This window comes from Balaenoptera physalus (assembly GCF_965194825.1).
Source record: "Balaenoptera physalus genome assembly, chromosome: 10".
In the NCBI taxonomy this organism is placed as follows: domain Eukaryota; kingdom Metazoa; phylum Chordata; class Mammalia; order Artiodactyla; family Balaenopteridae; genus Balaenoptera; species Balaenoptera physalus.
The window spans coordinates 42,626,966-42,639,921 of record NC_138889.1 but is presented as its reverse complement, the minus strand read 5'-3'; the positions used below and the strand labels follow the sequence as shown (position 1 = coordinate 42,639,921).

General features: G+C 38.4%; 1 long non-coding RNA gene across 1 annotated transcript in view; it reads left to right on the top strand.

The window, feature by feature from the left end:
* LOC309636726 overlaps positions 1 to 12,057 on the top strand; it is an 85,179-nt gene extending 73,122 nt beyond the window's left edge. Inside the window, exon 2 of the long non-coding RNA XR_014250180.1 lies at positions 11,483 to 12,057. This is a non-coding gene — a long non-coding RNA (uncharacterized lncRNA). The remainder of the gene's footprint in view (positions 1 to 11,482) is intronic.
* The last annotated feature ends 899 nt before the right edge of the window (positions 12,058 to 12,956 follow it).

Below are 12,956 nucleotides of genomic sequence, written 5' to 3'. Positions count from 1 at the left end.
ACTGCTCCTTGGGTACTCGCCAATGTCCCATTGCTTTTGCTATTGGGGGACCAAGATTTGGAGACTTTTCTGGTGTCCCAGGCTGGTGTCTTTCAAATTGGATCATATTTCCCAGCTCCAGCCCTTGAGACAGCTTGAGTATCCAGTCTCTTCTTGCATCCCAAGGAGGCAGTGTTCCTGCCAACAAAATCAATCATCACCCATTTTTCATTTTCCGTCCTTCCTTCTGTTCTGCTCAAGTCCATCCTCAGATTTACCTTCTCCCAAAATCAGAAATCACTTTCAGTATTGCTTTTGCCACAAATGAACCACATAGAAAAATCTGGAGGAAGAGAGAGGCCTTCCCAGGGAGGAGGGACTGCTGATAGTCTTGGAGATGCTGGTGGGATGTCAGCATGGAGATGTCCTTCAAATAATTGGCTTGGGGTGCACGAGAGAGGTCAGGGCTGGAGATGAGTAATTTGGAATCACTTTCCTGGAAGTGTTGCTTGGAGTTGTGGAAGTAGACAAGTTCTAAGAAAAATGTAGAGCGGAAAACAGAACACTTGTGGAGAGACTCTGGCTTACCTGCCAGTTGGAAGATGACAGGTGACATTGTTACCAAACTCAGGTCCAGCTGCTCACCGCTTGAAAATCAATACCCAAGAGAGAGGCAAGTGCTGGTAGAAAGGAAAGTTGCTTTTCATCAGAAAGCTGGCAATCTGGGGAGAAGGCAGACACATACCCCCAAAACCAACTCTGAAGATTCTGCTCAGCCATGAAAGCTTTTAAAGGGAAAAGGGACGTAATCTCAGTTAATCATTGAGATAGGGAATCAGACTCATCATCATCTCCCACTGCATGCAAGCTTGTCAACGTCTTGTGATCTTTCTTTAGATGCTATCTTGTTCACATAGTTTGTTCACGAGATTACTAAAGGGGAAGCTAGGGAATAGATCTGGTCATCTGTTAATTACTTATTAATTTCTACTTCTTTGATCTATGGAAAGAACCAAGAGTTTAGGCAAAGTATTGTGTGATCAAAATATTTGAAAGGTGTGCTCGGGCCAGAGATGAGTAGAGCATGGGGGTGCCTTATGTAAAAGTTAGTTACAGTGTAGCTTTGCTAAAGTGACAAGAGAAGGGGTTTCCTACTGAGGGCAGTTTCCTGCAAAGAGCTGCTTACAAATAGAAGCTAGTGAAGGGACAGAAAGCAGAAGCTAGGGGTAGGAGAGAAATGCAAAGAACTGCATCTCAGAGGGGCAATGGCATATTCTGAGTTGCCATCATATATTAATTAATTCATAAATAACTATTGAGTTATTACTCTGTGCTAGACATTGCTGGTCCTGGGGACTGAAGGACTGAATATACAAATAAACAATGACTAGACTGTATATAAAACTAAGATTATGCCCCATAACCTGTAACAACCAGTGAGGGAAGCCAACCTACTATCTGTGATAATCAGTCCAAGAAGTCAAACTATTTTCTACAACAACCAGTCTAGGAAGCCAAATAATAACCCTTCTAACAATCAGCCCTAAATGGCCAGACTTGATTAAGCACTGATAGCATCTCTGTTTTTGGTCCCTATTACCAACTTAAGACCAACTGGAGAAAGCCAAAGAGTCTTCTCTAACCAATCACATCAATGCCTCATTTCTAGTTAGCATGCCTACAGCATCCCCATGCTAACAGCCTCCAATCAGGGCATACCTGAAGCCTTCTATTTTTTCCAGTGTTCTGCCTGCCTTTTAGGTTCTGCCAAAATTCAAGTGATGGTAGCTGACTCCCTTGCAAGCTCTTTATAAAAAGGTTTTGCTTGTTCTTATCTGGTTGCTCTTCATTTATTTCCATAGATACAATAATGAACAGGGCAAACATAATTCCAGTCCTTAGGGAACATAAATAATAATGAGGGATACAGTAAAAATATGAGCAAACAATACAAATTAAAATAACTACAAATGAGACAATTATTAGGAAGGAAACATACAAGAGACTCAGAGAGAGTTGGGGACCATGTTTGTAAGATAAATAAAAAGTGCTAGTGGAGATAAACTTAAAAGACGACAGAAGAACTGGGGAGATAAGTTCAAGGGCGGTGGGTAAACTAGGGTATAAACACAAAGATTGACCTTGGGAAGGAAGTGGGCTACTTTTTCCACTGAAATAGGAGGAGAAGAGAGAAAATGTGAGAAAGCAGTTTCAGAATTAAAATGCTTCAAATTTCCCGTTATGGCTGTTAGTATTTGCCTTATGTATTGAGGTGCTCCTATGTTGGGTGCATAAATATTTACAATTGTTATATCTTCTTCTTGGATTGATCCCTTGATCATTATGTAGTGTCCTTCTTTGTCTCTTGTAATAGTCTTTGTTTTAAAGTCTATTTTGGCTGATATGAGAATTGCTTCTCCAGCTTTCTTTTGATTTCCATTTGAATGGAATATCTTTTTCCATCCCCTCACTTTCAGTCTGTATGTGTCCCTAGGTCTAGGTCTGAAGTGGGTCTATTGTAGACAACATATATATGGGTCTTGTTTTTGTATCCATTCAGCCAGTCTATGTCTTTTGGTTGGAGCATTTAGTCCATTTACATTTAAGGTAATTATCAATATGTAGGTTCCTAGTACCATTTTCTTAATTGTTTTGGGTTTGTTATTGCAGGTCTTTTCCTTCTCTTGTGTTTCCTGCCTAGAGAAGTGCCTTTTGCATTTGTTGTAAAACTGGTTTGGTGGTGCTGAATTCTCTTAGCTTTTGCTTGTCTGTAAAGGTTTTAATTTCTCTGTCAAATCTGAATGAGATCCTTGCTGGGTAGAGTAATCTTGGTTGTAGGTTCTTCCCTTTCATCACTTTAAATATGTCTTGCCACTCCCTTCTGACTTGCAGAGTTTCTGTTGAAAGATCAGCTGTTAACATTATGGGGATTCCCTTGTATGTTATTTGTTGTTTTTCCCTTGCTGCTTTTAATATTTTTTCTTTGTATTTAATTCCTTTTTTTTTTTTTTAATTTATTTATTTTTGCTGTGTTGGGTCTTCGTTTCTGTGTGAAGGCTTTCTCTAGTTGTGGCAAGCGGGGGCCTCTCTTCATCGCAGTGCGCGGGCCTCTCACTATCGCGGCCTCTCTTGCTGTGGAGCACACGCTCCAGACGCGCAGGCTCAGTAATTGTGGCTCACGGGCCCAGTTGCTCCGTGGCATATGGGATCTTCCCAGACCAGGGCTCGAACCCGTGTCCCCTGCATTGGCAGGCAGATTCTCAACCGCTGCGCCACCAGGGAAGCCCTGTATTTAATTTTTGATAGTTTGATTAATATGTGTCTTGGCATGTTTCTCCTTGGATTTATGGTGTATGGGACTCTCTGTGCTTCCTGGACTTGATTAACTATTTCCTTTCCCATATTAGGGAAGTTTTCAACTATAATCTCTTCAAATATTTTCTCAGTCCCTTTCTTTTTCTCTTCTTCTGGGACCCCTATAATTCAAATGTTGGTGTGTTTAATGTTGTTCCAGAGGTCTCTGAGACTGTCCTCAATTCTTCTCATTTATTTTTCTTTATTCAGCTCTGCAGTAGTTATTTCCACTATTTTATCTTCCAGGTCACATATCCGTTCTTCTGCCTCAGTTATTCTGCTATTGATCACTTCTAGACAGAGTAGGGGACGTTAACACCCCACTTTCACCAATGGACAGATCATCCAAAATGAAAATATATAAGGAAACACAAGCTTTAAATGATACATTAAACAAGATGGACTTAATTGATATTTATAGGACATTCCACCCAAAAACAACAGAATACACTTTCTTCTCAAGTGCTCATGGAACATTCTCTAGGATAGATCATACCTTAGGTCACAAATCAAGCCTTGTAAATTTAAGAAAATTGAAATCGTATCAAGTATCATTTCCAACAACAATGCTATGAGACTAGATATCAATTACAGGAAAAAATCTGTAAAAAATACAAACATATGGAGGCTAAACAATACATTACTTAATAACCAAGAGATCACTGAAGAAATCAAAGAGGAAATCAAAAAACACTGAGAAAAAAATGACAATGAAAACACGACAACCCAAAACCTATGGGATGCAGCAAAATCAGTTCTAAGAGGGAAGTTTACAACTATACAAGCCTACCTCAAGAAACAAGAAACATCTCAAATAAACAACCTAACCTTAAACCTAAAGCAATTAGAGGAAGAAGAACAAAAAAACCCCAAAGTTAGCAGAAGGAAAGAAACCATAAAGATCAGATCAGAAATAAATGAAAAAGAAATGAGGGAAAGGATAGCAAAGATCAATAAAACTAAAACCTGGTTCTTTGAGAAGATAAACAAAATTGATAAACCATTGGCCAGACTCATCAAGAAAAAAAAGGGAGAAGACTGAAATCAATAGAATTAGAAATGAAAAAGGAGAAGTAACAACTGAAACTGCAGAAATACAAAGGACCATGAGAGATGACTACAAGCAACTATATGCCAATAAAATGGACAACCTGGAAGAAATGGACAAATTCTTAGAAATGCACAACATTCTGAGACTGAACTAGGAAGAAATAGAAAATGTGAACAGACCAATCACAAGCACTGAAATTGAAACTGTGATTTAAAATCATCTAACAAACAAAAGTCCAGGACCAGACGGCTCCACAGGTGAACTCTATCAAACATTTAGAGAAGAGCTAACACCTATCCTTCTCAAACTCTTCCAAAATATAGCAGAGGGAGGAACACTCCCAAACTCATTCTATGAGACCACCATCACCCTGATACCAAAACCAGACAAAGATACTGCAAAAAAAGAAAATTACAGACCAATATCACTGATGAATATAGATGCGAAAATCCTCAACAAAATACTAGCAAACAGAATTAAAAGGATCATACACCACAATCAAGTGGGAGTTATCCCAGGGATGCAAGGATTCTTCAATATATGCAAATCAATCAATGTGATACACCATATTAACAAATTGAAGAATAAAAACCATATGATCATCTCAATAGACACAGAAAAAGCTTTTGACAAAATTCAACACTCATTTATGATAAAAACCCACCAGAAAGTAGGCATAGAGGGAACTTACCTCAACATAATAAAGGCCATATATGACAAACCCACAGCCAACCTCGTTCTCAATGGTGAAAAACTGAAACCATCTTCACTAAGATCAGGAACAAGACAAGGTTGCCCACTCTCACCACTATTATTCAACATAGTTTTGGAAGTTTTAGCCACAGCAATCAGAGAAGAAAAAGACATAAAAGGAATCCAAATTGGAAAAGAAGAAGTAAAGCTGTCACTGTTTGCAGATGACATGATACTATACCTAGAGAATCCTAAAGACTCTACCAGAAAACTCCTAAGGCTAATCAATGAATTTGGTAAAGTAGCAGGATACAAAATTAATGCACAGAAATCTCTTGCATTCCTATACACTAATGACGAAAAATATGAAAGTGAAATTAAGAAAACACTCCCCAAAAAAATAAAAAAAATAAAAAAAAAGAAAACACTCCCATTTACCATTGCAACAAAAAGAATAAAATATCTAGGAATAAACCTACCTAAGGAGACAAAAGACCTGTATGCAGAAAAGTATAAGACACTGATGAAAGAAATTAAAGGTGATACAGGGCTTCCCTGGTGGCGCAGTGGTTAGGAGTCTGCCTGCCAATGCAGGGGACATGGGTTTGAGCCCTGGTTCGGGAAGATCCCACATGCCACGGAACAACTAAGCCCCAGCACCATAATTACTGAGCCTGTGCTCTAGAGCCTGTGAGCCACAATTACTGAGCCTGCGTGCCACAACTACTGAAGCCCGTGCGCCTAGAGCCTGTGCTCCACAACAAGAGAAGCCACTGCAATGAGAAGCCCGCACACCACAAGGAAGAGTAGACCCACTCGCTGCAACTAGAGAAAGCTCCCATGCAGCCACGAAGACCCAACACAGCCAAAAATAAATTAATTAAATAAATAAATTTTAAAAAAAGAAAAGGTGATACAAATAGATGGAGAGATATACCATGTTCTTGGATCGGAAGAATCAACATTGTGAAAATGAGTATACTACCCAAAGCAATCTAAAGATTCAGTGCAATCCCTATCAAACTACCACTGCCATTTTTCACAGAACTAGAACAAAAAATTCCACAGTTTGTATGGAAACACAAAAGACCCCAAATAGCCAAAGCAATCTTGAGAAAGAAAAACAGAGCTGGAGGAATCAGGCTCCTGGACTTCAGACTATACTACAAAGCTACAGTAATCAAGACAGTATAATACTGGCACAAAAACAGAATATAGATCAATGGAACAGGATAAAAAGCCCAGAGATAAACCCATGCACATATGTTCACCTTATCTTTGATAAAGGAGCCAAGAATACACAGTGGAGAAAAGATAGTCTCTTCAATAAGTGGTGCTGGGAAAACTGGACAGTTACATGTAAAGAATGAAATTAGAACACTCCCTAACACCATACACAAAAATAAACTCAAAATGGATTAAAGATCTAAATGTAAGGCCAGACACTATCAAACTCTTAGAGGAAAACATAGGCAGAACACTCTTTGACATAAATCACAGCAAGATCTTTTTTGATCCACCTCCTAGAGTAATGGAAATAAAAACAAAAATAAACAAGTGGGACCTAATGAAACTTCAAAGCTTTTGCACAGCAAAGGAAACCATAAACAAGACGAAAAGACAACCCTCAGAATGGGAGAAAATATTTGCAAATGAATCAACGGACAAAGGATTAATCTCCAAAATATATAAACAGCTCATTCAGCTCAATATCAAAGAAACAAACACCCCAATCCAAAAATGGGCAGAAGACCTAAATAGACATTTCTCCAAAGAAGACATACAGACGGCCACGAAGCACATGAAAAGCTGCTCAACATCACTAATTATTAGAGAAATGCAAATCAAAACTACAATGAGGTATCACCTCACTCCTGTTAGAATGGGGATCATCAGAAAATCTACAAACAACAAATGCTGGAGAGGGTGTGGAGAAAAGGGAACCCTCTTGCACTGTTGGTGGGAATGTAAATTGATACAGCCACTCTGGAGAACAATATGGAGGTTCCTTAAAAAACTAAAAATAGAATTACCATATGACCCAGCAATCCCACTACTGGGCATATACCCAGAGAAAACCGTAATTCAAAAAGACACATGCACCCGAATGTTCATTGCAGCACTATTTACAATAGCCAGGTCATGGAAGCAACCTAAATGCCCATCAACAGACGAATGGATAAAGAAGATGTGGTACATATATACAATGGAATATTACTCAGCCATAAAAAGGAACGAAATTGAGTCATTTGTTGAGACGTGGATGGATCTAGAGACTGTCATACAGAGTGAAGTAAGTCAGAAAGAGAAAAACAAATATCATATATTAATGCATGTATGTGGAACCTAGAAAAATGATACAGATGAGCCAGTTTGCAGGGCAGAAGTTGAGACACAGATGTAGAGAATGGACATATGGACACCAAGGGGGGAAAACTGCGGTGAGGTGGGGATGGTGGTGTGCTGAATTGGGCGATTGGGATTGGCATGTATACACTGATATGTATAAAATTGATGCCTAATAAGTACCTGCAGTATAAAAAAACAAACAAAACAACTAATACTAAACTTTCATTGGGTTATTTGTATGGAAATATGTTAATATAAATGTTTCAGACATTACATGAAATTCCTAAAAATCTTATATTTGTATTTGTATGGAAATATGTATGGAAATATGTTAATATAAACGTTTCAGACATTACATGAAATTTCTAAAAATCTTATATTTGTATTTGTATGGAAATATGTATGGAAATATGTTAATATAAATGTTTCAGACATTACATGAAATTTCTAAAAATCTTATATGTTCTGGTATAATGTTATAAGTCATAATCCTAGTTATTACTTTAAAATGTATATCTCAGAAATAACTAATTTTCTTGTCAACTGCATTATTATGAACTTTCATCAAATCTTTAAAAAAAAAAAAAAAAAAAAAAAAAAGAGTGGAAAAACCAGGCCCATGTACAAATGATGGCCAGAACTTGTACACAAGTTAGTCATGTGCAAATAATAGGTACCATTTGTATGAACTGAATGTATACCATTGTTGCAAAACTAAGTACAGTTTGGAGTTAAACAACATTAAGAGGGACACAAAGAGTCATCTAAATATGTCTTCATAGACTGTTAGCTCTGTGAAACCCATGGGCAACTGGGTCTGACTTTTTCCTTACTGTATCCTTCGCACCTGACACATAATTGGTACTCAGTAAGAATTCCTGTAGCATGCATAAGCATGCTCAATGGTTTCCATTCAAAAACATATTAAACCTCAGATTTGGTTTGAAAGTGCTTCCTCCAGGATCCTTCCCTGACCTCACTCATATCTCTGGGAAATGTTCTCATAACACTAGGGCTTTCCCTTCACCTAATAATAAATTACTAGCATCTGCTGAATTGTTCATTTAATGTATTTCCACTGCTTGGCTGTGACTCCACAAGAGCATAGACCCTATCTGTCTCCTTCATAGGATCCCCAACTCCTAGCACTCCAGGACTGGTAAATGATGGATGTGCAGTAGATATTTGTTGATTAAACACATGAGTGCATTAATGCATTTGTTTGTGCATTTGTATGCTTGTTTGTTCACCACCTAATTTTAGGCTATGGGGATTCAAAGAAAAGAAACACAGAACTCTGCTCTCAAAAAGCTTATCGACAACCCAGAAAACCAAGGTATTGCCATAGTTTCTATGACATATGAGATATGGAAGGGATAATAAAGAGAGGAGTCATTTTTAACTCGGGTGGGTCAGAAAAAGCCCCACAGAAGATGTGAGATGAATCTTAAGAAATGAAAACAATATTCACGCCTTTACTATCGCACAAAACCAACCTGAGAATCTACAATCTAAGCCTGGAGGAGTGAAGCGAGGAAAATCATTAAAGGTTTGGGAAATGTTGCTTTATGAAAATGGTACCAGCATTTGGGCAAATGGATGGACACGAATTGAAGATGAGGAGCCAACATAAATCAAACTAAATTAAAATGCTGTCCTTAAAGCAACACACTTTGACCTTGCACAGCTGCAGATTCACACCTATTCCCACTGCAAAAATCCACCCGAGACCCAGGCAAATATAGAGTTGGTGAGTCACTCACATGTACAGACAAATTCTAGTTCAAAGTAGCTGCTGCTATTAGGGCTGCTCCCAGTTGAGATATGACAAACCCCTAGTGGGGTGAATTGGTCACTGGCCCAAGGTTCTCATCTGGAAGCTGAAAGCTGCTCTATGAAAATTCCAGAGTTTGAACAGAGTCAGAATCCTTATAAAGGCCCTGAGAATGGTTCAGTGTGTAGTTCATGTTTCTTTCTGTGTTGGTTCCCTAAATAGGGGGTCTGGACAAGAAATCACAGTGAAAAGTAAGACCTTCTCACCTCTGCTGTTTGATTTTGTTCTCAGCTACAACCCAATTAAGGTTACAATTTTAAAAGCATCCCTCCCCCATTAATATGAATTACTGATCAACTTGCAAGAATTACAATTTTTCAATATGAGAATTCTACGATGTTAGAGAAGGGAACTCAGAAGTCATCAACACATTCCTTTGGTAAAAAAAATAATAATAATAAAGTGATTTTTGGTTCCACAGAAGTTTACTGAGCACTTAGTATGAGTCAGGCACCTGGCTGACCCTCTCCTGGCCTGAGGGACCCACAGGCAAAGACAGAGCTAGGAAGCCATTCCAGGGGTCTGCCAGACCACCACACTCATACTGGATTTTAAATATGCAAATCAGCAAGTATAAAAAAACAGTTACAATTAATGGGAGCTATAAAATGCTGTTATTATCTTGTAATGGTTTTATTTTGAAGATTAAAAATTTGGTATAGTGATGTAATACTTATGAAAATGACATATATGATTTTGGAGGAAGCAAAAGGGATTTCATGTGATCGTCTTTTTCTCCGGTCAGTTACACCCCACCATCACCACTGATTCTGCACTCACGTCTTTGAACATGAAGACCATCAAGACAACCAATATCATTATCCCTAAAGTGTCTTATGCTTAAGATCCATGATTCTGTAAAAGTTTATTTCAAGGTATTCACCTATTTCCCTGGGGAAAAATAATTAAACCTGTGCTATGGACATTTCATTAAAAAAAAAAAAAAAAAAAAAAAAAAAAAAAAAAACAAATAGATGGAGAGATATACCATGTTCTTGGATCGGAAGAATCAACATTGTGAAAATGAGTATACTACCCAAAGCAATCTAAAGATTCAGTGCAATCCCTATCAAACTACCACTGCCATTTTTCACAGAACTAGAACAAAAAATTCCACAGTTTGTATGGAAACACAAAAGACCCCAAATAGCCAAAGCAATCTTGAGAAAGAAAAACAGAGCTGGAGGAATCAGGCTCCTGGACTTCAGACTATACTACAAAGCTACAGTAATCAAGACAGTATAATACTGGCACAAAAACAGAATATAGATCAATGGAACAGGATAAAAAGCCCAGAGATAAACCCATGCACATATGTTCACCTTATCTTTGATAAAGGAGCCAAGAATACACAGTGGAGAAAAGATAGTCTCTTCAATAAGTGGTGCTGGGAAAACTGGACAGTTACATGTAAAGAATGAAATTAGAACACTCCCTAACACCATACACAAAAATAAACTCAAAATGGATTAAAGATCTAAATGTAAGGCCAGACACTATCAAACTCTTAGAGGAAAACATAGGCAGAACACTCTATGACATACATCACAGCAAGATCCTTTTTGACCCACCTCCTAGAGAAATGGAAATAAAAACAAAAATAAACAAAGGGGACCTAATGAAACTTAAAAGTTTTTGCACAGCAATGGAAACCATAAACAAGATGAAAAGACAACCCTCAGAATGGGAGAAAATATTCGCAAATGAAGCAACTGACAAAGGATTAATCTCCAAAATTTACAAGCAGCTCATGCAGCTCAATAACAAAAAAACAAACAACCCAATCCAAAAATGGGCAGAAGACCTAAATAGACATTTCTCCAAAGAAGAGATATAGATTGCCAATAAACACATGAAAGAAAGCTCAACATCATGAATCATTAGAGAAATGCAAATCAAAACTACAATGAGACATCAGCTCACACGGGTCAGAATGGCCATCATCAAAAAATCTAGAAACAATAAATGCTGGAGAGGGTGTGGAGAAAAGGGAACCCTCTTTCACTGTTGGTGGCAATGTAAATTGATACAGCCACTATGGAGAACAGTATGGAGGTTCCTTAAAAAACTAAAAATAGAACTACCATACGACCCAGCAATCCCACTACTGGGCATATACCCTGAGAAAACCATAATTCAAAGAGAGTCACGTACCACAATGTACATTGCAGGTCTATTTACAATAGCCAGGACATGGAAGCAACCGAAGTGTCCATCAACAGATGAATGGATAAAGAAGATATGGCACATATATACAATGGAATATTACTCAGCCATAAAAAGAAGTGAAAATTAGTTATTTGTAGTGAGGTGGATAGACCTAGAATCTGTCATATAGAGTGAAGTAAGTCAGAAAGAGAAAAACAAAAACTGTATGCTAACACATAAATATGGAATCTAAGAAAAAAAAAAAAGGTCATGAAGAACCTAAGGGCAAGACGGGAATAAAGATGCAGACCTACTAGAGAATGGACTTGAGGATATGGGGACGGGTAAGGGTAAGCTGGGACAAAGTGAGAGAGTGGCATGGACATATATACACTACCAAATGTAAAATAGATAGCTAGTGGGAAGCAGCTGCATAGCACAGGGAGATCAGCTCAGTGCTTTGTGACCACCTAGAAGGGTGGGATAGGGAGGGTGGGAGGGAGGGAGACGCAAGAGGGAAGAGATATGGGGATATATGTATATGTATAACTGATTCACTTTGTTATAAAGCAGAAACTAACACACCATTGTAAAGCAATTATACTCCAATAAAGATGTTAAAATAAATAAATAAATAAATAAAATAATATGCTTCAAATATAAACCATTGAATCAATTAACATTAGGGGCTTTGCCACCTGCTGGGAGTTTAGAAGCTCAAACCCCTGGGCTAGTGGGAGCATTCCAGCCAAAGTGTGAAGCCTGAGCAGCTGCTCTACACTTCCTGCTCTCCAAATTCACAGCTCAGGCAGCTTGTGTATCCTTACCCACACCATCTGTGGAAAGTTTCCAGAGGATGAAAATCCACTCAAGGGTGAGATTCAAAAAACTAAGACAGGATTTTTCTCAGGGCCAGGACATTTCATGAGTAGAGAGGCTAAGAGTTGGCACTAGCAATGAAAAAGCCTAAAATTTAAATTTATCCCGGCCTTTCTGAGCTCTGCATCTGTCTATAGAGACAGGGGCTGTGGTTCCCCATCCCAGAATAGCCACTGAAACTGCTGGGCTCCAGTACTCTGACTCCTGCTTTGCAGAAGAAGAACCTAGAACTTACCAGGCTCTGATTACTTCAATTCAAGGGTGAACTTTGGAAGGAAGGAGCAATTTTCCCTGGGGTGGATCCTGGTGCCTTAGCAGAGAGCTCCAGGAAGCTAGATAATAGATGGGGACAAAGGGAAGCAGACAGAAGGGGCCCATTTCTCACCAATGGCTAAGTTTAGAGTTTATCCTCTGTGGACATAAGTCAGTGTGTTCCCCTCCACACCCCAAGAGCATCAAAATAGCTACAGCAAGACATTAAGTAATATATGTTGCTATGGTTTTGTTATTAAGTAAGAGGTATAACATCACCCAGTTCTAACCCATTTCTCAGCCTTGGTCCCTCCAAGAGGTCCAGAGGTGGACCTCTTGGAGGGACCAATATTTGTCTTACACATGATTTAATAATTTTTAAAAATAACTGAAAAATTGATGATGTGTGAAAGTAAT